This window comes from Cervus canadensis, chromosome 30 (genome assembly GCF_019320065.1).
Source record: "Cervus canadensis isolate Bull #8, Minnesota chromosome 30, ASM1932006v1, whole genome shotgun sequence".
Lineage (NCBI taxonomy): Eukaryota > Metazoa > Chordata > Mammalia > Artiodactyla > Cervidae > Cervus > Cervus canadensis.
This window is the reverse complement of record NC_057415.1, coordinates 34350928-34378012: the sequence shown is the minus strand read 5'-3', so window position 1 is coordinate 34378012 and position 27085 is coordinate 34350928. Positions and strand designations below refer to the sequence as shown.

The 27085-nt window shown below is 48.4% G+C and overlaps 2 pseudogenes; one reads left to right on the top strand and one right to left on the bottom strand.

Annotated features, from left to right (window-relative positions):
- Positions 1-24675, top strand: LOC122431896 (annotated as a pseudogene).
- On the bottom strand, positions 4292-26433 carry LOC122431897 (annotated as a pseudogene).
- Between the last annotated feature and the right edge of the window lie 652 nt (positions 26434-27085).

The window sequence follows — 27085 nt, the reverse complement described above, 5'->3', positions numbered from 1 at the left end:
TGGATGGCCTCACCGACTCAACGGACATGAGTTTCAGTAAGCTCCGGGAGTTGGTGATGGACAGGGAAACCTGGTGTGCTTCAGTCCAAGAGGTTGCAAAGAGTTGGACCCAACTGAGTGAGCTGAATGGATGGATCTATTCACTGTTCCTAGTTCCAAACAGTGTACTTGTAGGTGGGATAATTTCTGTGAATGAGCAGGAGGGAGCATATGGAGGGGACCACATTGTCTTATGCACATAGCTACTATTCTATAAAAACAGCCTCCACCAGGTCTGTGGACCTCTAGTTCAGGTTGTTACTGCTGATGGCTGAGAAAAGCAGCACAAGCCAATCAGAATCTATTCTTATTAGACTCAAGGTACCTGGACCTCAAAGTAAAGAGCTGAGTCACGTTCATGAGAATGTTCACTTTGCTCTACACCTGAAACTAACAACATTATTCATCAACTATACTCCGGTGTAAAACAAAAAATTAAAAAAAGAAAAGAATCTTCTGTGGTTTCTGGGGCTTACAGAGTCCTTACCTGGTCTGAGGCTTCATTAACTGAGATGTAGCACACTATTTTCCTGCTAGTTATCTTTGGGCACATATTGATATAGATTGTAACATATTCCTGGAAAGTGTATATGTTATGAGGGTGGGAATTAATTCCAAGTGCTCAAGTGCATGGAAGGCCTCGATCTCCCGTCATCCTGGAGTCACTATTGGGATTGTTTAGGTCTCATCTTTGAAAATAAATCCTTCAAGTGTAATCATGCTGATTGGCTTGGTGCATGTAGACTTCCTGAAGGTTTCAAATCTAGTGTAGCTCCCCAAACAGGTTCACATGGTGGAGTCTGAATTCTTTATAATTTTGCTCAAAATATACACATTTCCTGTACACCAAAGCCTTGCCTTCAGTGGGCAGGGAATTTAAATCTCTAGAGACCTTAGATAAAACCAGTATAAAAAAAAAAACCAGTATAATGATTAAGGGCTGATCTGCACTCAGGAAAGGTGCTATCCTGTGACCTGAATGTTGTGATTTATATTAAGAAATATGTATTTGGTATTTCTCCTGGTTGCTGGCACAGCTACTAAAGGCAGTGGAATTTCTTAAGTTGAAAGTGATAAATGGGCTTTGTTATGTTAATGAGGTGACCTTTGGAGAGCATCCCAGTGACCAAAGAGTAGGGGCTGCCTGACCTTATCAGAACCCCACAATACAGGGAGGAGAGAGGAGCTGGAGGTTGAACCCATCACCAGTGTCTGATGAGTTAATCATGTCTCTGTAATGAAGTCTCTGTAAAAACCCAAAAGGACTGGTTTGGAAAGCTTCCAGGTTGGTGACCAGGTTGAGATTCGGGAAGGACAGAGGAGCTCATGGCTTTTTGCCCACCTTGCTTGAGGCACGTCTTCCGTCTGCTGTCCCCGAGTTACAGCCTTTTATTATAAAATGATAATCTAATCAATAAAAGATTTCTCTGAGTTCCGTAAGCAAGTTAATTGAACCCAGGAAGGGTCATTGGAACCTCTGCACTCTAGTGGCTCCACCAGAGGCACAGCTGACAGCCTGGAGCTGTGAGTGCATCTCAAGTGGGGCAGGGGCTGTCTTGTAACAGGGAGCCCTGAACCTGTGGAATCTGAAGTTTTCTCTGAGTACAAAGTGTCAGGAGTGTGAGACACCAAACTGGTGTCAGAAATAGCTTGGTGGTGTGGGGATAACACACTGTCACATTGGAACTTGTACTAGAATCTTGCCATCCTTACTGGCTACTGTGGCTGCCAACTGCACATGGGGCACTCGCATTCATAGGACCCCTCTGGGTTCAGACCTGGCAAGAGGTCAGGTACTGTAAGCTTCAGGGAACCCAGAACAACAGCAAGGATAGCTTGTATGGCTGACTTCTCTTTACTTACCATGAATTTATACTTCTCAAAGGAAGATAATTGGATTATTTTCCCATCACTCATTCTGGAGTCTCCTGTCTTCCAGCGTTTGATTTACTTGGTATCCACATCATCAGGCCACTTTGCTGTTACTGGTAGCTCCTTTGCTTCAGCTCAACCACCCATCATGAGCAGCAGAAACTCTTTCAGAAGAAAATGTTTTGATCGCTTTCTCTAAGGCAGTTATGTTGGAACATCAGGAGTTGTTTGTTTTTTTTTTTTAATTGTCCCTACTCAGAGCATTTCTAGGTAAAAAAAAGACCATCTAGTCTTTGCTAATGTGAAGATAGCAAAATTTTATCCTGGCCACTACATTTCCTGTTGGGAGGCTCCCTGACCAGATATCTTGTACCATATGAGATGAGTAACCTCAAGGAGAATACAACTTTGCTTTTCTTCAGTTGTTTTTTGGGGGGGGGCACGCTGCTTGGCATATGAGATCTCATTTCCGGGATCAGGGATGGAACCCTGGCCCCATGCAGTGTAAGCCTAGAGTCCTAACTACTGGAATGCCAGGGAATTCCCACATTTCTCTTTCCAATTCTACCAAGTATTGGGGTGACCAAAAACTTCCTTTGGCTTTGGGAAAAAAAAAAGACACTTTTCATTTTTATCAAGAACTTTGTTGAACAAGGTATTTGCTGTTATGTTCCACTACCTTCTGTCATTTTTCAGGTAACTTCATAATTTCATTTTCCCAAAACTTTTTAATCTTTCTGAGCAAAGAACTATTCTGGGTGCCCATTACAGTCTTCCAGGGAATTGAAGTTTTTTCCAATAAGAGAATTTTGTAATGACTGAAATAAATGTAAATCCAAATGTGCAATGTCTGGTAAATATGGCTGATGAATCAGAACTTCCAAGCCAAGCTATAACAGTTTTTGCCGGGTCATCAAAGCAACATGCAGCCTTGCATTATCCTAATGGATGATTGGCCTTCCCAGGTGGCTCAGTAGTAAACAATCCACCTGCCAATACAGGAGATGGGAGTTGGATCCCTGGATTGGGGAGATCCCCTGGAGAAGGAAACGACAACCCACTACAGTGTTCTTACTTGGGAAATCCCATGGAGCTACAGTCCCTGGGGTCTCAAAGAGTCAGGCATGATGGAGCAACTAAAACAACAACAATGGCTTTTTCTTGAGACGCGCCTCGCTATCAGAGTGTCTGGGCTTCCATGTCCCCAGGGTGGTCCTTTGGTTGGTGGCTTCCGCGTGGCCCGAAACGAGGCCAGGCGGCCCTGCTCGAGGCCCGCGTCGTCATGGCCGAGGTTCCCAAGGTGTTGCAGCAGCAGGAGGAGGACTGCAGCAAGCTGAGATCTGTATCAGTGGACCTGAATGTCGATCCCTCGCTTCAGATTGACATACCTGACGCACTCAGTGAGAGAGAGAAAGTCAAATTTACAGTGCACATCAAGACCACACTGCCCACGTTTCAGAGCCCAGAGTTTTCTGTTACAAGGCAACATGAAGACTTTGTGTGGCTACATGACACTCTTATTGAAACTACAGAATATGCTGGGCTTATTATCCCGTCAGTGCAGACCAAGCCCGACTTTGATGGCCCTGGAGAGAAGATGCAGAAGCTGGGAGAGAGTGAAGGGTCAATGACGAAAGAAGAATTGGCCAAGATGAAGCAAGAGCTAGAAGCTGAGTACCTTGCTGTCTTCAAGAAGACTGTGTCTTCCCAGGAAGTCTTTCTTCAACGGCTCTCCTCTCACCCTGTTCTCAGTAAAGACCGCAACTTCCCTGTTTTTTTGGAATATGATAAAGATCTAAGTGTGAGGCGGAAAAATACCAAAGAGATGTTTGGTGGCTTTTTTAAAAGTGTGATGAAAAGTGCTGATGAAGTGCTTTTGTCAGGAGTTAAGGAGGTAGATGACTTTTTTGAGCAAGAGAAGACTTTCCTCATCAACTGTTACAACAGGATCAAGGGTTCCTGTGCAAAGGCTGACAGGATGACCATACCTCATAAAAGTGTCACAGACGATGATATCCACACCGCAGGCTGCTTGCATAGCCTGGCTTTAGAGGAGCCTACAGTCATCAAGAAGTGCCTGTTGAAGGTGGCTGAGCTGTTTGAAAAACTTAGGAAAGTGGAGAGTCGACTCTCCTGATGAAGACTTGAAGCTCCTGCAATTCTACATGCTCAACATAGAGGCTGCCAAGGATCTCTTATAGTGACGCACCAAAGCCCTCATCGACTATGAGAATTCAAACAAAGCGCTGGATAAGGCCTGGTTAAAGAGCAAAGATGTCAAGCTGGCCAAGGCACACCAGCAGGAATGCTGCCGGAAGTTTGAAGAGCTCTCTGAAACTGCAAAAGAAGAGCTAATCAATTTCAAACAGAAGAGAGTGGCAGCATTTAGGAAGAATCTATTTGAAATGTCTGAACTGGAAATAAAGCATGCCAGGAACAACGTGCCCCTCCTGCAAAGCTGCATCGACCTGTTCAAGAACAACTGAGTGAAGGACTGAATGTGAAGAAAGCCGGCATCACTTGCACTCAAATCATTACCACAGAAGATTTGATTTATCTTGACTGCAGTTTAAAATTATGTACATACATATTTTGATTTCTAAACATCTTAACACTTAACCATGTTGGTTTAAAAATATTTCTATTGCATGCTCCTTGGACATAACTAATCTTGATGCAGTTAATACCTCAGTGGGTGGAATCTGAAGTACTGGGTTCTCCTCTAATTTGTAGTGATGAAGAAAGGGTGCAGAATCACGTGCCTTCTGGAGCGAGTGTAATCAGCAGGGGCCCTGCACATGTCGTCTCAAGTTTCGTGTGCCCAGGTCCCTGTAATTTAGGGTAGGTGCCTGTTAATAGCAGATGAGTCAGCTACTCGTTACAGGTAACAGACATTCCGTCCCTTTATCAAGTGATTTTCCCCTTTCTTACTCACTGATTGATAGTCACCTTCAGTTGTTTGTACTATAACAAGAGCAAGAAAAATATCATATCTTTATATATATCCTTTGCAACTCCATTTTTGTAGCTGGGATACAAATATTTGTGGGGAGAGGCTTATCTTGAGGGTATAAGAACAAGTCATGTGAACCCCTCCCTTCCTGGTGGGGGTGCAGTATGTGTGTGCTTGGACTTTTTATAAAGCATCCAATAAAATATAAATAAATAAATAAATAAAACAATGGAAATTATGCATTTTCTGTTGACTAATTCCAGCTGATTTTCACTGAGGTGCTGTTTTCAGTTGGACTGATTGGAAGCAGTGTCTGTTGGAATTAATGGTTTGGTTTTCTGAAAGGAGCTCATAATAGAGGACTTCCTTCCAGTGCCACCATATACATAACATCTCCTTCCTTGGATGAAGACCAACCTTTCATGTGGTTGTCAGTGTCTCATTTCACTGACCCCACAATCTCTTCCATTCCACATTCTTGTACAATAACCACTTTTCTTTGTCCATCACAATTTTATTTAAAATCAGAACATTTTCATTACATCTCAGTAGAGAATCACATGTGGGAATGATCAAGATGGCTTTTTTCACCTAACTTATGTGGGACCCAAACATCTAAGCAAGTAATATAACCAAGCTGGTGCAAATTATTTTCAACACTTGATCTGGATGTTTTGAGTGTGTCTGCTGTCTCCCGAATGGCATAACTTGATTGTTCCCAGTTAATGTCTCCATTTGATTGCTATCAACTTCAACAGGTCTACCAGACCATGGACCATCATCCAGTGAGAAAACCCCAGCAGAAAAGTTTAAAAACTACTAATGACATGTTTGTTCAGTCACAGCACCTTTTCCATATACTGCACAAATCTTCTTTATGCATTTCAGTTGCTTTTTTATCTTTCTTGAAATAATAAAGCTAACTATACGAAAAATGCTGTCTTTTCTAGCATCTTTGATAATGCCTACACAAAAATTCACCAACTTTGATGTTTTCTTTAATGCACAGTGATATGAGAGCTGTAACATACAATCTAACAAAATTGTTTTGAATAAAGTTAAAAGCAACTAGGCCCTGCAAAAGCCATCTTACAGAAATTTAAAAAAAAAAATGAAAGAAGCTTTTAGCCAACTCAATAGGTGAGTGGTTCACAAATTGTGGTCCCAGGACAAGGGCTATCACCCACTTCAGAACTTGTTAAAAATGCAAGTATTAGGCTTCAGTCCAAACTTTCGGGGTCAGAACACTGAAGGCAGGGCGATGCAATCTGTGTTCCACATGCCCCACCCCCACCCCACCGTGTGATTCTGATTCAGGTTCCAGTGTGAGCAGCACTGGAAGAGAATATTCAGATCAAGAGGGGAGAAAGATGCCATTCATTTAAAACTGGTCATCAGCATCGTCAGGGCGCAGGCTGGAGCGGGTACTGTTACTATATCTCCCTTTCCGTTCCATTCAGTCACTCAGTCGTGTCTGACTCTTTGCGACCCCGTGGACTGACTGCAGCATGCCAGGCTTCCCTGTCAATTTCAACATAAAATAATTTTGGGATGTGTATGCCAATAACGGTTTTAGGGGGAAAAAACAATTTTCTTGCTCGTACAGGTTTTATCCTGTTACCTTATTTAAGGTGTGAATTCAGAAATTAAACACAAAGGAGGGAGCTGAAGAATGCTCCATCATCGATGTCATTGAAATATTATGACAGTCAATATTTTCTCATTCTTTCAGACTTTTAAGTAATAGTAATTTGGTATTTTTAAAATTAAGACTTTCCTTAGTGCAGCTTAAGGTTTGGAGAAAAAAATCAGGGAGAGCGCAGAGTTTTCCCAGATGCCTCCTTCCCCCTCCCGTGGGCACACCTCCCTCCCTCGTGTCTGTAGTCCACACCAAAGCGGTACCTGTGTTACCGCTGAGGAGGCTGCCCTGAGGAGGCTGCACATCATCACGAGTTCATTCTTGGTGTTGGACATTTTGTGGCTTTGGACCTTAATTTTTTGAAAATATTACTATTAGTAAAATATCTTTTTTTCAGTTGAAGTGTTGATTTAAAATATTAATGACTGCCATACAGCAAAGTGATTCTGTTATACGGGTATTTACATTTTTTCACTTTCCAATATGGTTCATCAAAGTGTATTGAATCTAGTCCCCTTGCTTACCCTGCTGCTGCTGCTGCCAAGTCGCTTCAGTCGTGTCCGACTCTGTGCCACCCCATGGACAGCAGCCCATCAGTCTCCCCCGACCCTGGGATTCTCCAGGCAAGAACACTGGAGTGGGTTGCCATTTCCTTCTCCAATGCATGAGAGTGAAAAATGAAAGTGAAGTCGCTCAGTGGTGTCCGACTCTTGGATACCCCATGGACTGCAGCCTACCAGGCTCCTCCGTCCATGGGATTTTCCAGGCAAGAGTACTGGAGTGGGTTGCCATTGCCTTCTCCGGGGTTGTGTCTAGACCTTAATATTATGTAATATTTTCTGAAGGTAAATGATACATCCTTATAATAATTGAAAGACATATATAGTTTTAAAAATGTTTTATTCCAAATTACCTTTTAAACATTTTAATTAGCATATAACTTTTACTGTATATAGTATTTTACAACCATAGTTCATGTGTATATGATACCTGAAATAACAATAAACAAATCAGAGGTAGCTTTTCCAATTTTTCCAAAGAGGTACAGCAAAGGAGATTTCCAGGGTTCCCGAAGCATCTAATATGCAGTATAGACACAACCCTGTAGGACGTCATTCAAGTTCAACCCCAACTATATGCAGATGCAAGGCTTCTGGAAAGAGGACTCATGTAACCCCACCTGGCCACATTTCCTGATCTCTTTCATCAAATGGAGAAAAAAATAATGCTCCCTCACTGGCGCGGGCTCAAACCTGACTCTGCCACTTAGAGGCAGTGGCCTTAGGCAACTCCCCTTCCCTGCTCAGAGCCGCATACCTGCCAAGGCTCCAGGGCACCCAGAGAGGAGAGAGCTCAAAAGTGTGTGTGAACCACCCCCAGGGCCTGCAGCTCACTGCCTGGTGGCAGCACCTCTGCCTGCACTGCACTGGCCTGGAGTCCGGGCTGCCAGGCTGTGTTCCCCAGCATAGTGAGTAGGTGATGAAGACAACATGGCTGTGGGGTCCCTGTTTGGACCCTCACCCGCCTCGTCCCAAGTCATCACCCTGGGTTCTCTCCTTGCCCCTCTGTCGGGTGGGAACCACCATCACATGGGTCTCAGAGGGTTAATGTGAGGGGAAAATGACAACACCAGAAAGGCATGAACCTGTGCCTCTGGGGATAACCAGTGCTGCTAGAGGTCAGGAGAGGTCGCCTGGGGAGGCTCAGAGAGCTGGGCCAGGAGACAAGTGACCGCAGGGAACACCAAGGAGGCAGCCAGGGTGGGGAAACCAGTGTGTGACCCAGCGGGTAGCTTCCGAGTGTGTTCAGTCTGTGAACGTCTGTCACCCTGTGCTCTGAGGATATTGACACTGGGTCCCTGGCTTATATTTTCCAAAGGTGTTTTTTGTTAATATTGCCATGGGAATAGGAAAAATTCTGAAAGTTATTCGGGCTCCCCAGAGGAAAGGGGAGCCATCTGAGATTGGACTTCTCGTGGACTCGGGAGAAGCCGCACTAGGCGTGTGTGGGGTGCACGTGCGTACACTGAAAGATGGCTGGCAGAAAAGAGGAACCGCAGAGGAGGCAGATGAACCAAGTGACCGGGCGGTGGGGCTGACAGGCTCCCACCAGGGTCCCTGCTGCCCCTCCCCTCAGTCAGTCGCCGTTCGGGCCTGTGCCGCAGCTCTGGGACGTGGTCCTGGGACCCGCACAGGGACACACAGCCTCTAAGCTTCATGCCTGAGGAGAAGCGGGCGTCAGACCAGGCGGGACTGTGGGCGGTCCTCTGCCTTCAACCCTGCGGCACAGGCTGCTTCTCTCCATTTCTCTGTGGGGTGGGGACCTCCTTCCTGTCTCATTACTCAATTCAAGAACAGCTGCCTTTTCCAACACATGGGAAATAACCACAGCATGAGTGAGTGATGGGATCCTCGGCAGGACCCAAAATTCAGTGGCGCTTGCTTTCCCTCTCCTGTTGCCTCTGTTTCAAACCAACACTGGAGTCAGTGGGAATTCTCAGGAAGCATTAGATCCTGACTCCAGGGAACAGGTTGGGTCCCCTGGCACAACAGTGGGGATAGGGGGCTACTTTCCAAAGGCCCCAGGTGCCAAAGCCTCCTGAAAGAGCCCCTGCTCCTGCCTTCAGCACTGGACCTAGGCCACAGCTTCCCTACCTGGAGAGACCCCGAGAGACCCCAGGGCAGCACGGGATCAACCCCCTCTGAGCAAAGCTGATCCTTCTCCTCTGTGACTCAGGTGTCCCCCTTCCCATCTAGACCACAGTGTTCTGGTGCAGGCGGGCCTTGACACCAATGGGAGAAACATTGGGGAGGGGCTGGGAAGCCAGGCTTGGTGGAGGGAGGAAGGGGGTCATGAAGGCAGCGATGGGGGACCCGGGTGCGTGCTAGGTTAGCTGTCCGTGTCATTAGGGAGGATGCCCCTGGCAGCTCCTGTCTCCTGCAGACACCTGCGCCAGCCTTCTCCCGAAGGTCACTGGCGCTCTTGCAGCAGATCTCTGCTCTGAGAGCGTTAAGAGCAGCTGTGGAAGCAGATGTTCCTCTCTGGGGGAGGCAGGGGAGTGGGCTCCATGTATGTCTCCTTGCACCCACGGAATCCTCACTCACTCTAACATCCAGCACCTGTACACCCACCCCTCACTTTCTGAGTCATCACCTCCACCACAGGAGCTCCTCTGCTCAGATCCATCCTGACCACTGAGTCCACGCTGATCAAGGACAACCTGTCACCCCACACCTGCCTGTTCCCTTCCACCCCCAGACCGAAGCCAGACTCTGAAATGGAGACCTCATTTACATCCACTTGATCTCTGGGGCCTCTCTCCTCACCTGACCCCACACTCTCTGTGGGTCCAAATTCTCACCAATTTGTCCCCATCTCAGTTATTCCAACACTTAAATGGGTCACATGGCCAGGACAGGGACCCCTCATATTGGTCCAGGCCCTCAGAGGTCCCTCTGAATGGGGAGGGCAGCAAACAGGACAAGAATCTATCACCAATTCAAGAGAAAGAGACACCCCCAGGAGACCCTCAGCAGGAGTGGATCAAACAAGAGAAGCAGGACTCGGGACTCTCACCTCAGGAAGAAGAGACCCTGGTGCAGGACAGGGGATGAGAAGAGAATCCTGGGAACAACATCCCCCCGCCTGACTCTGGATTCACTGAGGGGCACCTTCCAAATACCTGAGCTTTTGGCCAGGGGCTTCTCAGCTGGAATTTGGGGGGTGGGGTCCAGAAGATGCACGTCACAGAGCCAAGAATGTGTCTGACTCTGTGCAGAGCCAGGCCCACCAGAATCAGATGTGTTTCTAAGACAAGGTGGGTGTTCAAACTCTGAGGAACAAGTCAGTCATGGACCGCATGCTAAATTACACAACTGGGGTAGCTTGTGGAGCTAATGCAATGAGAAAAGTCTTCCCAAGGATGTACTCACAGCCCAGGGGACAACCAAATAGACAGAGATCATGTGATTACAAGGCTCCCTTCTTCCCTAAACAGGGCAGGACCTCAAATCCACATCTGCAGATTAGAGCAGCCTCAAGGTCACGATCCCCGAACCTGCACAAGGAAGCTTAAGACAAGGACATGAATGGTGAGAACTATGAGGCTCCGGGGTCAACACCTGTGTTGGAGGGAACCACCTTCTGCTCCCCACGGGTCTCCTTCCTCCCAGAGAAGAGGCTCTGGGACCAGGCTCAGAATCAGCAGAGACCCCTGGGACCAGCCCTGGTTCTACTACAGGTTCTGTCCAAGGGTAAAATAAATGCAAAATGAAACTCTTTTCCAGGGTCTTCATCCACTGAGAAGAGGGAAAAATCAAAAAGAGCCATGGTCCATACCAAGACAGCTCAGGCTGTGTGCAAAAATCACACTCTTTGGAATCAGAGCTGCCTCCATGAGCAAAGGGCCATGGCCACCAAGCCACTGGCCACTCCAGATTTGCCTCCTGAATCTGGGGGAAGTTTCAGTCACCAGCATGGAATCTTCCTCCCCCCACCCCTCATTCCTCCAGAGGCCAAATCTCCTGAATACCATCTGCTCCATTTAGAGCGCCGAGCCGGGATTCCTTTGAAGAGGAGTGTCCCCATGACCATGAGCAGGGCAGTGGAAGTATTTGTTTCTCCGACTATGCCTGTGCTGTGCCCTGCCTGGGCTCAGGTGGGGGCTAGAGGTCTAGGGTATCCAGGGCTGGGGGCTCAGAGCCTAGAAGGGGCCTCTTCAGCCTTCCTGATCATCTTCTATGGATAGTCACACTGGATTGTGGGGGTGGTGACAGGGGACCTTCACACCACCTCTTTCTAGGCCTCCTCACTGCACCTGCTCGGAGGTCCAATGACTGTAAATTTCATTGTTTCTTATTAAATGTACGGAAGGATTCAGGAAAATGTTACGCGACACTGGAAGCTTCTACCGGTGAGAAGTATCAGACTCCACCCAAAGACATAGATAAACCAGACTTTGTCCTGTTCCCTCACCACCTGGAACTCACACAGCTGTGGGTCAAGGTCCTGTGAGGAGTCACAGCGGGCCCCCCCACCCTCGGGCCACCAGCACAGAAGGGGCAAGACCCCCAGCTCCGGTCAGGGCAGTCCGAGCACATAGGGAGGCGGCTGAGGCTGCTCCTCCCCATCTGCCCAGGGGACAGGCAGCCCTGTAGGTTCCCAAACATCCCTTCCTCTCAGAGCTCCAATGGGGGGCTGGGAAGCCTGGGGTGCTTGGCACAGTGGGGTGACTACTGTGGAGTGAGCATGGGCTTCCCGTGTGAGCTCCACACACTCCAGGTGCAAGCCTGGAGGGGCCATCAGAAAACCCCTGCTCCTCTTCCTCTCCCTACAAGGGGGCAGGAGCCTCTTATCAGCAAAACGGAGAGGGGAGATGCGCGGTACACTGACAGCTTCACAAAGATCTCAACCTGCCCCCAAGCAGGTCAGGTGAGTGACCTTCCAGCCACTGGTGGGGACTTCCTTCAGAGCCGGGGACACAACACTAGACCTGTGCTCAGGGCACGTCTCCCAGCCAGCCCTGCCCCACAAGGCTGTCGGCAACAGCAACAAGGTCCAGTGAAGCTTAGATGCATTGCTGGGTCTTGGTCTAACGGCTCAGGTCCTAGACTCAGACCAGGGTCAGAAGAAGTATCTGCCTCGTCTGTGGTTTGTCTTGACCTTGACGATGAGATCTCCCCACTGAGAGTGTGCCTTCAGGGAGGGACTCCAGCCCCACGCAATCTTCACGCTGGCTGGCTGGCCTGATCGCAGGTCCAAAGGACCCCGAGCTGTCAGTGGTGAAGACGTTCCCCTTGCAGTCCCACCCGCACTTGGGAAAACGAGGTGGAGACAGAGAGCAAGGTTTTGGGTGGCCAAGTCCCCTGCTGGTGAGTGACGAGGACACGGAGGACTGGGCTCCATCCTGGCCAGGGGCCCCCGGTTCCTTCCTCGGAGCTTCAAGTCAGCGCCTGCAGGGAGGTCTTCAGGCTGGAGGACCCCGCGCCCTCCCTAACACTGCTCTGCATGACCTCCTGCAGGAGCCCGCCCTGCTGCCAACGACTGGCCTTCAGGGTGGGGGTGCCCCTGGGATTTCCATCTGGGCGCAGCCTGAGAGACCTTCAGCAACAGGCACAGCTCATGGTCCAGGTGGGCCCGCCCTCTGTCACAAGGGCAGCTCCTCCGGCCTCAGTCTGGACCACTGCTCAGCCCAGATGAGCGACTCACCGCCATCCCAGCGAGTCTTCTGACACCAGCACGTCCCTGTTGTCTGCTAAGCGCCGTGGAAGGGCGGTGGAAGCATTGCTGAAAGACAAGAGTCACGGGCGTGAGTCACTAAGAGCAGGCACAGGCATCCTAGGAGTCCCCAGCAAATCAGCAGAGAAATGGACCTCGGGGCCCCCAGAGAGCCCTTTATGCCACAAGCTGGGTGCAGTGCATGTTGACCTAAGTGAGCTGTTACTGGGATAATACAACATTATCCTAGAAATTACATATGATAACTGCAATTATCTTGCAATAATTACATCACTTTGCACATATTGAATAAATTTTGAGGGACTGAAGAAGTTTGCAAGTTACTTGTGAAATCTGAATTTACTAATTAACCCAATTGTTCCTCATCTCTACAACCCAGGTGTAAGGACATGAATCTGTGTGTGTTAGTTGGGGCAGGGAGCATGCCCTCAGGGTCAGGCACATGGACATCTCCCAAAAGACACCTCTTGGAGACGGGACCATCTGGAGGACTGAAGGAGAAGGAGCAGGGCCCTGGTTCATGTAGGAAAGTCAGTGCCTGGCCCAGAATGAGGCATTTACCGCACCTAGGGATGTTTCAGGGACCAACTGGAAGGCCCCGTATTTGTGTATTTTGCCCCCATCGTAGGTAGGTGTTCCCTTTCTCTGGGTTTTTGTCGGCATTTCTCTCAAGAAACAGTACTGAACATGGAAATACCGCACAGTATGTGATGATTTCCAGCCTCCAGAGGTCTCAATAAATTCATACTTTTATAAAATACCTTTCGGTATATTGAGCTATTGTTATATGAGGAAGTTTGGGAGTGAGACGGGGAGGTTCTATGCTCAGTACTTGAAGAAACTGAAGAGATGTCCGCCATGGCGGAGTTCCCCCTGGGTGGCCCGGGACCCAGGGAAAGATCACTTTTTCCTCAGCCCCGGGGTGTCACACAGTCGGAACAGCGACAAACTAAGTTGGCTTCTCACATGGGAAATCTCAGAATATCGGGGAACTTGGGGAGTACGAGTTTCCCTCGACGGTTGAGGCGCCAGTTCATCCCAAAGAGAGTCGGGCGCCGTCTGCTGGCCGTTGGTGAAACGGCGAACGAAGCTGTGTCTTCCTTAAAGAACTGGCCGCGCGCTCCTCTGTGCATTCCTGAAATGAAGGATATTTGCAAGGCATGGTTCTCTGCCGATGGCCTGGGGGATGCTTTGACCCAGCCAGGCTTACTCTCCATCATCACTGAGAAGACTGTAAAGAAAAATTGAGAGGGTATCTTGAAAAAAATATGCTTGTCATCAAATATCTGTTTTTTAAGACTCATGATCTTCATTTATAATTTTCTTGTAGAGACATGGAAAACTATAATGTATCTTTACACAAACTATCCTTCTTTCAAATCACCTATATCTGCTATATATGTTGGTATTATTCTTTTATTATTATTGACATGGTTATTTAAGTATGTTGAGAGTCACCCAAATGGTATTTATGCACTGGATGCCAAGAAAACACGGACAGGTGAGGTATTCTCTCTCCCCACAGATATCTGTGGAGTCACGGGGAGCTTTCCTAAGGATTCGTCAGATCAAGTCATCAAAGGTAATGATATCCCTGGCAGTGAAGAGAGAGAATATAGCCATAGTTAATGTATCAGTAAGAGTGAATGGATTAGTAGGCAAACAGAGGAGACCCAGCAACACTCATGATCCAGCTTTTTTAGCTTTAGGTATCTGGATTATTATATATAATTTTGGCAGTTCGTATGGAAACACAGCCCAAATGCCACACCTTGAATGAATTTATAAGAACAAGAAGCAGTACCACCATTTATTAGCTTTAAAAATATTAATAGATTTGTTGAAATACACTTCACAAAGCATACAAGTAACAGTTTTAAGGTGTACAACTCAATGATTGGCATATTCACAAGTTGTACAATCTTCACAGCTATCTGATTTCAGGCCATACTCATCACCCACCTCCCAAAAACAAGACATCCATTAAACCATCACTTCTCATTCTTCCCTCTATCAAGCAACAAACAACCACTACTATAAATTCTATTTCAGGATTTGCTTACTACGTACATTTACTATAGATGTGATCACAGGCTGGTCGCAGGAATGAGCAGGAACAGTCGGAGGGGAGCTTCCCTGGGGCTATCAGCAAAGAAGCCGGTCTCAAGAATCTACTTGATTCCACTAGGCCGGCTCGAGAGGATGCGCGCATGCGTCATCCGCCACTCAGTAACGGCCAGCAGAGGGCGTCTCAACCGACGCAGAAAACAGCCACAGCCAGGGTCCCTGCGCTCAGGCACCGCTTCCGGGGCGAGGAAACCATCTTAGTATGTCGCTGTATCAGTTGTGCGACACTGTGGGCTACAGAAATAGTGAGTAAAAAGTGGCCTTTCCTTGGTCCTGACCATCAGGGGAACTTAGCTGTGTGCGTTCAGTGGCTAACTTGTTTCGGACTCTTTGCAGCCCCATGGAGCTGTAGCCTGCCAGGCTCCTTTGTCCATGGGGTTTCCTAAGCAAGAAGACTGGAGTGGGTTGCCACTTCCTACTCCAGGGGGTCTTCCCCACCCAGGGATTGAACCCGAGTCTCTTGCATCTCCTGCATTGGCAGGCAGGTTCTTTACCTCGAGCACCATCTGGGAAGCTGTGGCTGCGATCTCCTCAATTTCCTGGAATACTGAGCACAGAACCTCCCATTCCAACTTACTCTCAATTTTCTCATACATTTAGGGAGATTTATTTTTATAAAATAAAATCCATTTATTGAGACCTTTGGAGGCTGGAAATCATCACATACTGTGTGGTATTTCCATGTTCAGCATTATTTCTTGAGAGAAATGACAACAAAAACCCAGAGAAAGGGAAATCTTATCTATGATGGGGGCAAAATACACAAATATGGGGCCTTTCAGCTGGTCCCTGAAACATCCCCAGTGCTGTAAATTCCTCATTCTGGGCCAGGCACTGATCTCCCTACATGAACCAGGGCCCCGCTCCTTCAGTCAGCAGACGCCCCTCTCTCCCAGAGGTCTCATTTGGGAGGTGACCATGTGTCAGACCCTGAGGGCCTCCTCCTCCCCATCCCCACAGCCCCTCTGTCCTTGAACCTGGGTTGTAAAGATGAGGACCATTTGGGTAAATTGGTACCAAGGCCAGCTGTCGTTAAACAGATTCAGATTCTCCCAAGTAATTGCAAACTTCTTCAGTCCCTCAAAATTTATTCAATATGTGCAAAGTGATGTAATTATTGCAAGATAATTGCAGTTATCATAGGTAATTTCTAGGATAATGTTGTATTATCCCAGTAACAGCTCACTTAGGTCAACATGCACTGCACCCAGCTTGTGGCATAAAGGGCTCTCTGGGGGCCCCGAGGTCCATTTCTCTGCTGATTTGCTGGGGACTCCCAGGATGCCTGTGCCTGCTCTTAGTGACTCACGCCCGTGACTCTTGTCTTTCAGCAATGCTTCCACCGCCCTTCCACGGCGCTTAGCAGACAACAGGGACGTGCTGGTGTCAGAAGACTCGCTGGGATGGCGGTGAGTCGCTCATCTGGGCTGAGCAGTGGTCCAGACTGAGGCCGGAGGAGCTGCCCTTGTGACAGAGGGCGGGCCCACCTGGACCGTGAGCTGTGCCTGTCGCTGAAGGTCTCTCAGGCTGCGCCCAGATGGAAATCCCAGGGGCGCCCCCACCCTGAAGGCCAGTCGTTGGCAGCAGGGCGGGCTCCTGCAGGAGGTCATGCAGAGCAGTGTTAGGGAGGGCGCGGGGTCCTCCAGCCTGAAGACCTCCCTGCAGGCGCTGACTTGAAGCTCCGAGGAAGGAACCGGGGGCCCCTGGCCAGGATGGAGCCCAGTCCTCCGTGTCCTCGTCACTCACCAGCAGGGGACTTGGCCACCCAAAACCTTGCTCTCTGTCTCCACCTCGTTTTCCCAAGTGCGGGTGGGACTGCAAGGGGAACGTCTTCACCACTGACAGCTCGGGGTCCTTTTGGACCTGCGATCAGGCCAGCCAGCCAGCGTGAAGATTGCGTGGGGCAGGAGTCCCTCCCTGAAGGCACACTCTCAGTGGGGAGATCTCATCGTCAAGGTCAAGACAAACCACAGACGAGGCAGATACTTCTTCTGACCCTGGTCTGAGTCTAGGACCTGAGCCGTTAGACCAAGACCCAGCAATGCATCTAAGCTTCACTGGACCTTGTTGCTGTTGCCGACAGCCTTGTGGGGCAGGGCTGGCTGGGAGACGTGCCCTGAGCACAGGTCTAGTGTTGTGTCCCCGGCTCTGAAGGAAGTCCCCACCAGTGGCTGGAAGGTCACTCACCTGACCTGCTTGGGGGCAGGTTGAGATCTTTGTGAAGCTGTCAGTGTACCGCGCATCTCCCCTCTCCGTTTTGCTGATAAGAGGCTCCTGCCCCCTTGTAGGGAGAGGAAGAGGAGCAGGGGTTTTCTGATGGCCCCTCCAGGCTTGCACCTGGAGTGCGTGGAGCTCACACGGGAAGCCCATGCTCACTCCACAGTAGTCACCCCACTGTGCCAAGCACCCCAGGCTTCCCAGCCCCCCATTGGAGCTCTGAGAGGAAGGGATGTTTGGGAACCTACAGGGCTGCCTGTCCGTTGGGCAGATGGGGAGGAGCAGCCTCAGCCGCCTCCCTATGTGCTCGGACTGCCCTGACCGGAGCTGGGGGTCTTGCCCCTTCTGTGCTGGTGGCCCGAGGGTGGGGGGGCCCGCTGTGACTCCTCACAGGACCTTGACCCACAGCTGTGTGAGTTCCAGGTGGTGAGGGAACAGGACAAAGTCTGGTTTATCTATGTCTTTGGGTGGAGTCTGATACTTCTCACCGGTAGAAGCTTCCAGTGTCGCGTAACATTCTCCTGAATCCTTCCGTACATTTAATAAGAAACAATGAAATTTACAGTCATTGGACCTCCGAGCAGGTGCAGTGAGGAGGCCTAGAAAGAGGTGGTGTGAAGGTCCCCTGTCACCACCCCCACAATCCAGTGTGACTATCCATAGAAGATGATCAGGAAGGCTGAAGAGGCCCCTTCTAGGCTCTGAGCCCCCAGCCCTGGATACCCTAGACCTCTAGCCCCCACCTGAGCCCAGGCAGGGCACAGCACAGGCATAGTCGGAGAAACAAATACTTCCACTGCCCTGCTCATGGTCATGGGGACACTCCTCTTCAAAGGAATCCCGGCTCGGCGCTCTAAATGGAGCAGATGGTATTCAGGAGATTTGGCCTCTGGAGGAATGAGGGGTGGGGGGAGGAAGATTCCATGCTGGTGACTGAAACTTCCCCCAGATTCAGGAGGCAAATCTGGAGTGGCCAGTGGCTTGGTGGCCATGGCCCTTTGCTCATGGAGGCAGCTCTGATTCCAAAGAGTGTGATTTTTGCACACAGCCTGAGCTGTCTTGGTATGGACCATGGCTCTTTTTGATTTTTCCCTCTTCTCAGTGGATGAAGACCCTGGAAAAGAGTTTCATTTTGCATTTATTTTACCCTTGGACAGAACCTGTAGTAGAACCAGGGCTGGTCCCAGGGGTCTCTGCTGATTCTGAGCCTGGTCCCAGAGCCTCTTCTCTGGGAGGAAGGAGACCCGTGGGGAGCAGAAGGTGGTTCCCTCCAACACAGGTGTTGACCCCGGAGCCTCATAGTTCTCACCATTCATGTCCTTGTCTTAAGCTTCCTTGTGCAGGTTCGGGGATCGTGACCTTGAGGCTGCTCTAATCTGCAGATGTGGATTTGAGGTCCTGCCCTGTTTAGGGAAGAAGGGAGCCTTGTAATCACATGATCTCTGTCTATTTGGTTGTCCCCTGGGCTGTGAGTACATCCTTGGGAAGACTTTTCTCATTGCATTAGCTCCACAAGCTACCCCAGTTGTGTAATTTAGCATGCGGTCCATGACTGACTTGTTCCTCAGAGTTTGAACACCCACCTTGTCTTAGAAACACATCTGATTCTGGTGGGCCTGGCTCTGCACAGAGTCAGACACATTCTTGGCTCTGTGACGTGCATCTTCTGGACCCCACCCCCCAAATTCCAGCTGAGAAGCCCCTGGCCAAAAGCTCAGGTATTTGGAAGGTGCCCCTCAGTGAATCCAGAGTCAGGCGGGGGGATGTTGTTCCCAGGATTCTCTTCTCATCCCCTGTCCTGCACCAGGGTCTCTTCTTCCTGAGGTGAGAGTCCCGAGTCCTGCTTCTCTTGTTTGATCCACTCCTGCTGAGGGTCTCCTGGGGGTGTCTCTTTCTCTTGAATTGGTGATAGATTCTTGTCCTGTTTGCTGCCCTCCCCATTCAGAGGGACCTCTGAGGGCCTGGACCAATATGAGGGGTCCCTGTCCTGGCCATGTGACCCATTTAAGTGTTGGAATAACTGAGATGGGGACAAATTGGTGAGAATTTGGACCCACAGAGAGTGTGGGGTCAGGTGAGGAGAGAGGCCCCAGAGATCAAGTGGATGTAAATGAGGTCTCCATTTCAGAGTCTGGCTTCGGTCTGGGGGTGGAAGGGAACAGGCAGGTGTGGGGTGACAGGTTGTCCTTGATCAGCGTGGACTCAGTGGTCAGGATGGATCTGAGCAGAGGAGCTCCTGTGGTGGAGGTGATGACTCAGAAAGTGAGGGGTGGGTGTACAGGTGCTGGATGTTAGAGTGAGTGAGGATTCCGTGGGTGCAAGGAGACATACATGGAGCCCACTCCCCTGCCTCCCCCAGAGAGGAACATCTGCTTCCACAGCTGCTCTTAACGCTCTCAGAGCAGAGATCTGCTGCAAGAGCGCCAGTGACCTTCGGGAGAAGGCTGGCGCAGGTGTCTGCAGGAGACAGGAGCTGCCAGGGGCATCCTCCCTAATGACACGGACAGCTAACCTAGCACGCACCCGGGTCCCCCATCGCTGCCTTCATGACCCCCTTCCTCCCTCCACCAAGCCTGGCTTCCCAGCCCCTCCCCAATGTTTCTCCCATTGGTGTCAAGGCCCGCCTGCACCAGAACACTGTGGTCTAGATGGGAAGGGGGACACCTGAGTCACAGAGGAGAAGGATCAGCTTTGCTCAGAGGGGGTTGATCCCGTGCTGCCCTGGGGTCTCTCGGGGTCTCTCCAGGTAGGGAAGCTGTGGCCTAGGTCCAGTGCTGAAGGCAGGAGCAGGGGCTCTTTCAGGAGGCTTTGGCACCTGGGGCCTTTGGAAAGTAGCCCCCTATCCCCACTGTTGTGCCAGGGGACCCAACCTGTTCCCTGGAGTCAGGATCTAATGCTTCCTGAGAATTCCCACTGACTCCAGTGTTGGTTTGAAACAGAGGCAACAGGAGAGGGAAAGCAAGCGCCACTGAATTTTGGGTCCTGCCGAGGATCCCATCACTCACTCATGCTGTGGTTATTTCCCATGTGTTGGAAAAGGCAGCTGTTCTTGAATTGAGTAATGAGACAGGAAGGAGGTCCCCACCCCACAGAGAAATGGAGAGAAGCAGCCTGTGCCGCAGGGTTGAAGGCAGAGGACCGCCCACAGTCCCGCCTGGTCTGACGCCCGCTTCTCCTCAGGCATGAAGCTTAGAGGCTGTGTGTCCCTGTGCGGGTCCCAGGACCACGTCCCAGAGCTGCGGCACAGGCCCGAACGGCGACTGACTGAGGGGAGGGGCAGCAGGGACCCTGGTGGGAGCCTGTCAGCCCCACCGCCCGGTCACTTGGTTCATCTGCCTCCTCTGCGGTTCCTCTTTTCTGCCAGCCATCTTTCAGTGTACGCACGTGCACCCCACACACGCCTAGTGCGGCTTCTCCCGAGTCCACGAGAAGTCCAATCTCAGATGGCTCCCCTTTCCTCTGGGGAGCCCGAATAACTTTCAGAATTTTTCCTATTCCCATGGCAATATTAACAAAAAACACCTTTGGAAAATATAAGCCAGGGACCCAGTGTCAATATCCTCAGAGCACAGGGTGACAGACGTTCACAGACTGAACACACTCGGAAGCTACCCGCTGGGTCACACACTGGTTTCCCCACCCTGGCTGCCTCCTTGGTGTTCCCTGCGGTCACTTGTCTCCTGGCCCAGCTCTCTGAGCCTCCCCAGGCGACCTCTCCTGACCTCTAGCAGCACTGGTTATCCCCAGAGGCACAGGTTCATGCCTTTCTGGTGTTGTCATTTTCCCCTCACATTAACCCTCTGAGACCCATGTGATGGTGGTTCCCACCCGACAGAGGGGCAAGGAGAGAACCCAGGGTGATGACTTGGGACGAGGCGGGTGAGGGTCCAAACAGGGACCCCACAGCCATGTTGTCTTCATCACCTACTCACTATGCTGGGGAACACAGCCTGGCAGCCCGGACTCCAGGCCAGTGCAGTGCAGGCAGAGGTGCTGCCACCAGGCAGTGAGCTGCAGGCCCTGGGGGTGGTTCACACACACTTTTGAGCTCTCTCCTCTCTGGGTGCCCTGGAGCCTTGGCAGGTATGCGGCTCTGAGCAGGGAAGGGGAGTTGCCTAAGGCCACTGCCTCTAAGTGGCAGAGTCAGGTTTGAGCCCGCGCCAGTGAGGGAGCATTATTTTTTTCTCCATTTGATGAAAGAGATCAGGAAATGTGGCCAGGTGGGGTTACATGAGTCCTCTTTCCAGAAGCCTTGCATCTGCATATAGTTGGGGTTGAACTTGAATGACGTCCTACAGGGTTGTGTCTATACTGCATATTAGATGCTTCGGGAACCCTGGAAATCTCCTTTGCTGTACCTCTTTGGAAAAATTGGAAAAGCTACCTCTGATTTGTTTATTGTTATTTCAGGTATCATATACACATGAACTATGGTTGTAAAATACTATATACAGTAAAAGTTATATGCTAATTAAAATGTTTAAAAGGTAATTTGGAATAAAACATTTTTAAAACTATATATGTCTTTCAATTATTATAAGGATGTATCATTTACCTTCAGAAAATATTACATAATATTAAGGTCTAGACACAACCCCGGAGAAGGCAATGGCAACCCACTCCAGTACTCTTGCCTGGAAAATCCCATGGACGGAGGAGCCTGGTAGGCTGCAGTCCATGGGGTATCCAAGAGTCGGACACCACTGAGCGACTTCACTTTCATTTTTCACTCTCATGCATTGGAGAAGGAAATGGCAACCCACTCCAGTGTTCTTGCCTGGAGAATCCCAGGGTCGGGGGAGACTGATGGGCTGCTGTCCATGGGGTGGCACAGAGTCGGACACGACTGAAGCGACTTGGCAGCAGCAGCAGCAGGGTAAGCAAGGGGACTAGATTCAATACACTTTGATGAACCATATTGGAAAGTGAAAAAATGTAAATACCCGTATAACAGAATCACTTTGCTGTATGGCAGTCATTAATATTTTAAATCAACACTTCAACTGAAAAAAAGATATTTTACTAATAGTAATATTTTCAAAAAATTAAGGTCCAAAGCCACAAAATGTCCAACACCAAGAATGAACTCGTGGTGGTGCTGTGTCAGGGCAGCCTCCTCAGCGGTAACACAGGTACCGCTTTGGTGTGGACTACAGACACGAGGGAGGGAGGTGTGCCCACGTGAGGGGGAAGGAGGCATCTGGGAAATCTCTGTGCTCTCCCTGATTTTTTCTCCGAACCTTAAGATGCACTAAGGAAAGTCTTAATTTTAAAAGTATCAAATTACTATTACTTAAAAGTCTGAAAGAATGAGAAAATATTGACTGTCATAATATTTCAATGACATCGATGATGGAGCATTCTTCAGCTCCCTCCTTTGTGTTTAATTTCTGAATTCACACCTTAAATAAGGTAACAGGATAAAACCTGTACGAGCAAGAAAATTGTTTTTTCCCCCTAAAACCGTTATTGGCATAAACATCCCAAAATTATTTTATGTTGAAATTGACAGGGAAGCCTGGCATGCTGCAGTCAGTCCACGGGGTCGCAAAGAGTCAGACACGACTGAGTGAATGGAACGGAAAGGGAGATATAGTAACAGTACCCGCTCCAGCCTGCGCCCTGACGATGCTGATGACCAGTTTTAAATGAATGGCATCTTTCTCCCCTCTTGATCTGAATATTCTCTTCCAGTGCTGCTCACACTGGAACCTGAATCAGAATCACACGGTGGGGTGGGGGTGGGGCATGTGGAACACAGATTGCATCGCCCTGCCTTCAGTGTTCTGACCCCGAAAGTTTGGACTGAAGCCTAATACTTGCATTTTTAACAAGTTCTGAAGTGGGTGATAGCCCTTGTCCTGGGACCACAATTTGTGAACCACTCACCTATTGAGTTGGCTAAAAGCTTCTTTCATTTTTTTTTTTAAAATTTCTGTAAGATGGCTTTTGCAGGGCCTAGTTGCTTTTAACTTTATTCAAAACAATTTTGTTAGATTGTATGTTACAGCTCTCATATCACTGTGCATTAAAGAAAACATCAAAGTTGGTGAATTTTTGTGTAGGCATTATCAAAGATGCTAGAAAAGACAGCATTTTTCGTATAGTTAGCTTTATTATTTCAAGAAAGATAAAAAAGCAACTGAAATGCATAAAGAAGATTTGTGCAGTATATGGAAAAGGTGCTGTGACTGAACAAACATGTCATTAGTAGTTTTTAAACTTTTCTGCTGGGGTTTTCTCACTGGATGATGGTCCATGGTCTGGTAGACCTGTTGAAGTTGATAGCAATCAAATGGAGACATTAACTGGGAACAATCAAGTTATGCCATTCGGGAGACAGCAGACACACTCAAAACATCCAGATCAAGTGTTGAAAATAATTTGCACCAGCTTGGTTATATTACTTGCTTAGATGTTTGGGTCCCACATAAGTTAGGTGAAAAAAGCCATCTTGATCATTCCCACATGTGATTCTCTACTGAGATGTAATGAAAATGTTCTGATTTTAAATAAAATTGTGATGGACAAAGAAAAGTGGTTATTGTACAAGAATGTGGAATGGAAGAGATTGTGGGGTCAGTGAAATGAGACACTGACAACCACATGAAAGGTTGGTCTTCATCCAAGGAAGGAGATGTTATGTATATGGTGGCACTGGAAGGAAGTCCTCTATTATGAGCTCCTTTCAGAAAACCAAACCATTAATTCCAACAGACACTGCTTCCAATCAGTCCAACTGAAAACAGCACCTCAATGAAAATCAGCTGGAATTAGTCAACAGAAAATGCATAATTTCCATTGTTTTATTTATTTATTTATTTATATTTTATTGGACGCTTTATAAAAAGTCCAAGCACACACATACTGCGCCCCCACCAGGAAGGGAGGGGTTCACATGACTTGTTCTTATACCCTCAAGATAAGCCTCTCCCCACAAATATTTGTATCCCAGCTACAAAAATGGAGTTGCAAAGGATATATATAAAGATATGATATTTTTCTTGCTCTTGTTATAGTACAAACAACTGAAGGTGACTATCAATCAGTGAGTAAGAAAGGGGAAAATCACTTGATAAAGGGACGGAATGTCTGTTACCTGTAACGAGTAGCTATTAACAGGCACCTACCCTAAATTACAGGGACCTGGGCACACGAAACTTGAGACGACATGTGCAGGGCCCCTGCTGATTACACTCGCTCCAGAAGGCACGTGATTCTGCACCCTTTCTTCATCACTACAAATTAGAGGAGAACCCAGTACTTCAGATTCCACCCACTGAGGTATTAACTGCATCAAGATTAGTTATGTCCAAGGAGCATGCAATAGAAATATTTTTAAACCAACATGGTTAAGTGTTAAGATGTTTAGAAATCAAAATACGTATGCACATAATTTTAAACTGCAGTCAAGATAAATCAAATCTTCTGTGGTAATGATTTGAGTGCAAGTGATGCCGGCTTTCTTCACATTCAGTCCTTCACTCAGTTGTTCTTGAACAGGTCGATGCAGCTTTGCAGGAGGGGCACGTTGTTCCTGGCATGCTTTATTTCCAGTTCAGACATTTCAAATAGATTCTTCCTAAATGCTGCCACTCTCTTCTGTTTGAAATTGATTAGCTCTTCTTTTGCAGTTTCAGAGAGCTCTTCAAACTTCCGGCAGCATTCCTGCTGGTGTGCCTTGGCCAGCTTGACATCTTTGCTCTTTAACCAGGCCTTATCCAGCGCTTTGTTTGAATTCTCATAGTCGATGAGGGCTTTGGTGCGTCGCTATAAGAGATCCTTGGCAGCCTCTATGTTGAGCATGTAGAATTGCAGGAGCTTCAAGTCTTCATCAGGAGAGTCGACTCTCCACTTTCCTAAGTTTTTCAAACAGCTCAGCCACCTTCAACAGGCACTTCTTGATGACTGTAGGCTCCTCTAAAGCCAGGCTATGCAAGCAGCCTGCGGTGTGGATATCATCGTCTGCGACACTTTTATGAGGTCTGGTCATCCTGTCAGCCTTTGCACAGGAACCCTTGATCCTGTTGTAACAGTTGATGAGGAAAGTCTTCTCTTGCTCAAAAAAGTCATCTACCTCCTTAACTCCTGACAAAAGCACTTCATCAGCACTTTTCATCACACTTTTAAAAAAGCCACCAAACATCTCTTTGGTATTTTTCCGCCTCACACTTAGATCTTGATCATATTCCAAAAAAACAGGGAAGTTGCGGTCTTTACTGAGAACAGGGTGAGAGGAGAGCCGTTGAAGAAAGACTTCCTGGGAAGACACAGTCTTCTTGAAGACAGCAAGGTACTCAGCTTCTAGCTCTTGCTTCATCTTGGCCAATTCTTCTTTCGTCATTGACCCTTCACTCTCTCCCAGCTTCTGCATCTTCTCTCCAGGGCCATCAAAGTCGGGCTTGGTCAGCGCTGGCGGGCCCAGCATATTCTGTAGTTTCAATAAGAGTGTCATGTAGCCACACAAAGTCTTCATGTTGCCTTGTAACAGAAAACTCTGGGCTCTGAAACGTGGGCAGTGTGGTCTTGATGTGCACTGTAAATTTGACTTTCTCTCTCTCACTGAGTGCGTCAGGTATGTCAATCTGAAGCGAGGGATCGACATTCAGGTCCACTGATACAGATCTCAGCTTGCTGCAGTCCTCCTCCTGCTGCTGCAACACCTCGGGAACCTCGGCCATGACGACGCGGGCCTCGAGCAGTGCCGCCTGGCCTCGTTTCGGGCCACGCGGAAGCCGCCAACGGTAGGGCCGTCCTGGGGACATGGAAGCCCAGACACTCTGATAGCGAGGCGCGTCTCAAGAAAAAGCCATTGTTGTTGTTTTAGTTGCTCCATCATGCCTGACTCTTTGAGACCCCAGGGACTGTAGCTCCATGGGATTTCCCAAGTAAGAATACTGTAGTGGGTTGTCGTTTCCTTCTCCAGGGGATCTCCCCAATCCAGGGATCCAACTCCCATCTCCTGTATTGGCAGGTGGATTGTTTACTACTGAGCCACCTGGGAAGGCCAATCATCCATTAGGATAATGCAAGGCTGCATGTTGCTTTGATGACCCGGCAAAAACTGTCATAGCTTGGCTTGGAAGTTCTGATTCATCAGCCATATTTACCAGACAGTGCACATTTGGATTTACATTTATTTCAGTCATTACAAAATTCTCTTATTGGAAAAAACTTCAATTCCCTGGAAGACTGTAACGGGCACCCAGAATAGCTCTTTGCTCAGAAAGATTAAAAAGTTTTGGGAAAATGAAATTATGAAGTTACCTGAAAAATGACAGAAGGTAGTGGAACATAACAGCAAATACCTTGTTCAACAAAGTTCTTGATAAAAATGAAAAGTGTCTTTTTTTTTCCCCAAAGCCAAAGGAAGTTTTTGGTCACCCCAATACTTGGTAGAATTTGAAAGAGAAATGTGGGAATTCCCTGGCATTCCAGTAGTTAGGACTCTAGGCTTACACTGCATGGGGCCAGGGTTCCATCCCTGATCCCGGAAATGAGATCTCATATGCCAAGCAGCGTGCCCCCCCCCAAAAAAAAACTTAAGAAAAGCAAAGTTGTATTCTCCTTGAGGTTACTCATCTCATATGGTACAAGATATCTGGTCAGCGAGCCTCCCAACAGGAAATGTAGTGGCCAGGATAAAATTTTGCTATCTTCACATTAGCAAAGACTAGATGGTCTTTTTTCTACCTAGAAATGCTCTGAGTAGGGACAATTAAAAAAAAAAAACAAACAACTCCTGATGTTCCAACATAACTGCCTTAGAGAAAGCGATCAAAACATTTTCTTCTGAAAGAGTTTCTGCTGCTCATGATGGGTGGTTGAGCTGAAGCAAAGGAGCTACCAGTAACAGCAAAGTGGCCTGATGATGTGGATACCAAGTAAATCAAACGCTGGAAGACAGGAGACTCCAGAATGAGTGATGGGAAAATAATCCAATTATCTTCCTTTGAGAAGTATAAATTCATGGTAAGTAAAGAGAAGTCAGCCATACAAGC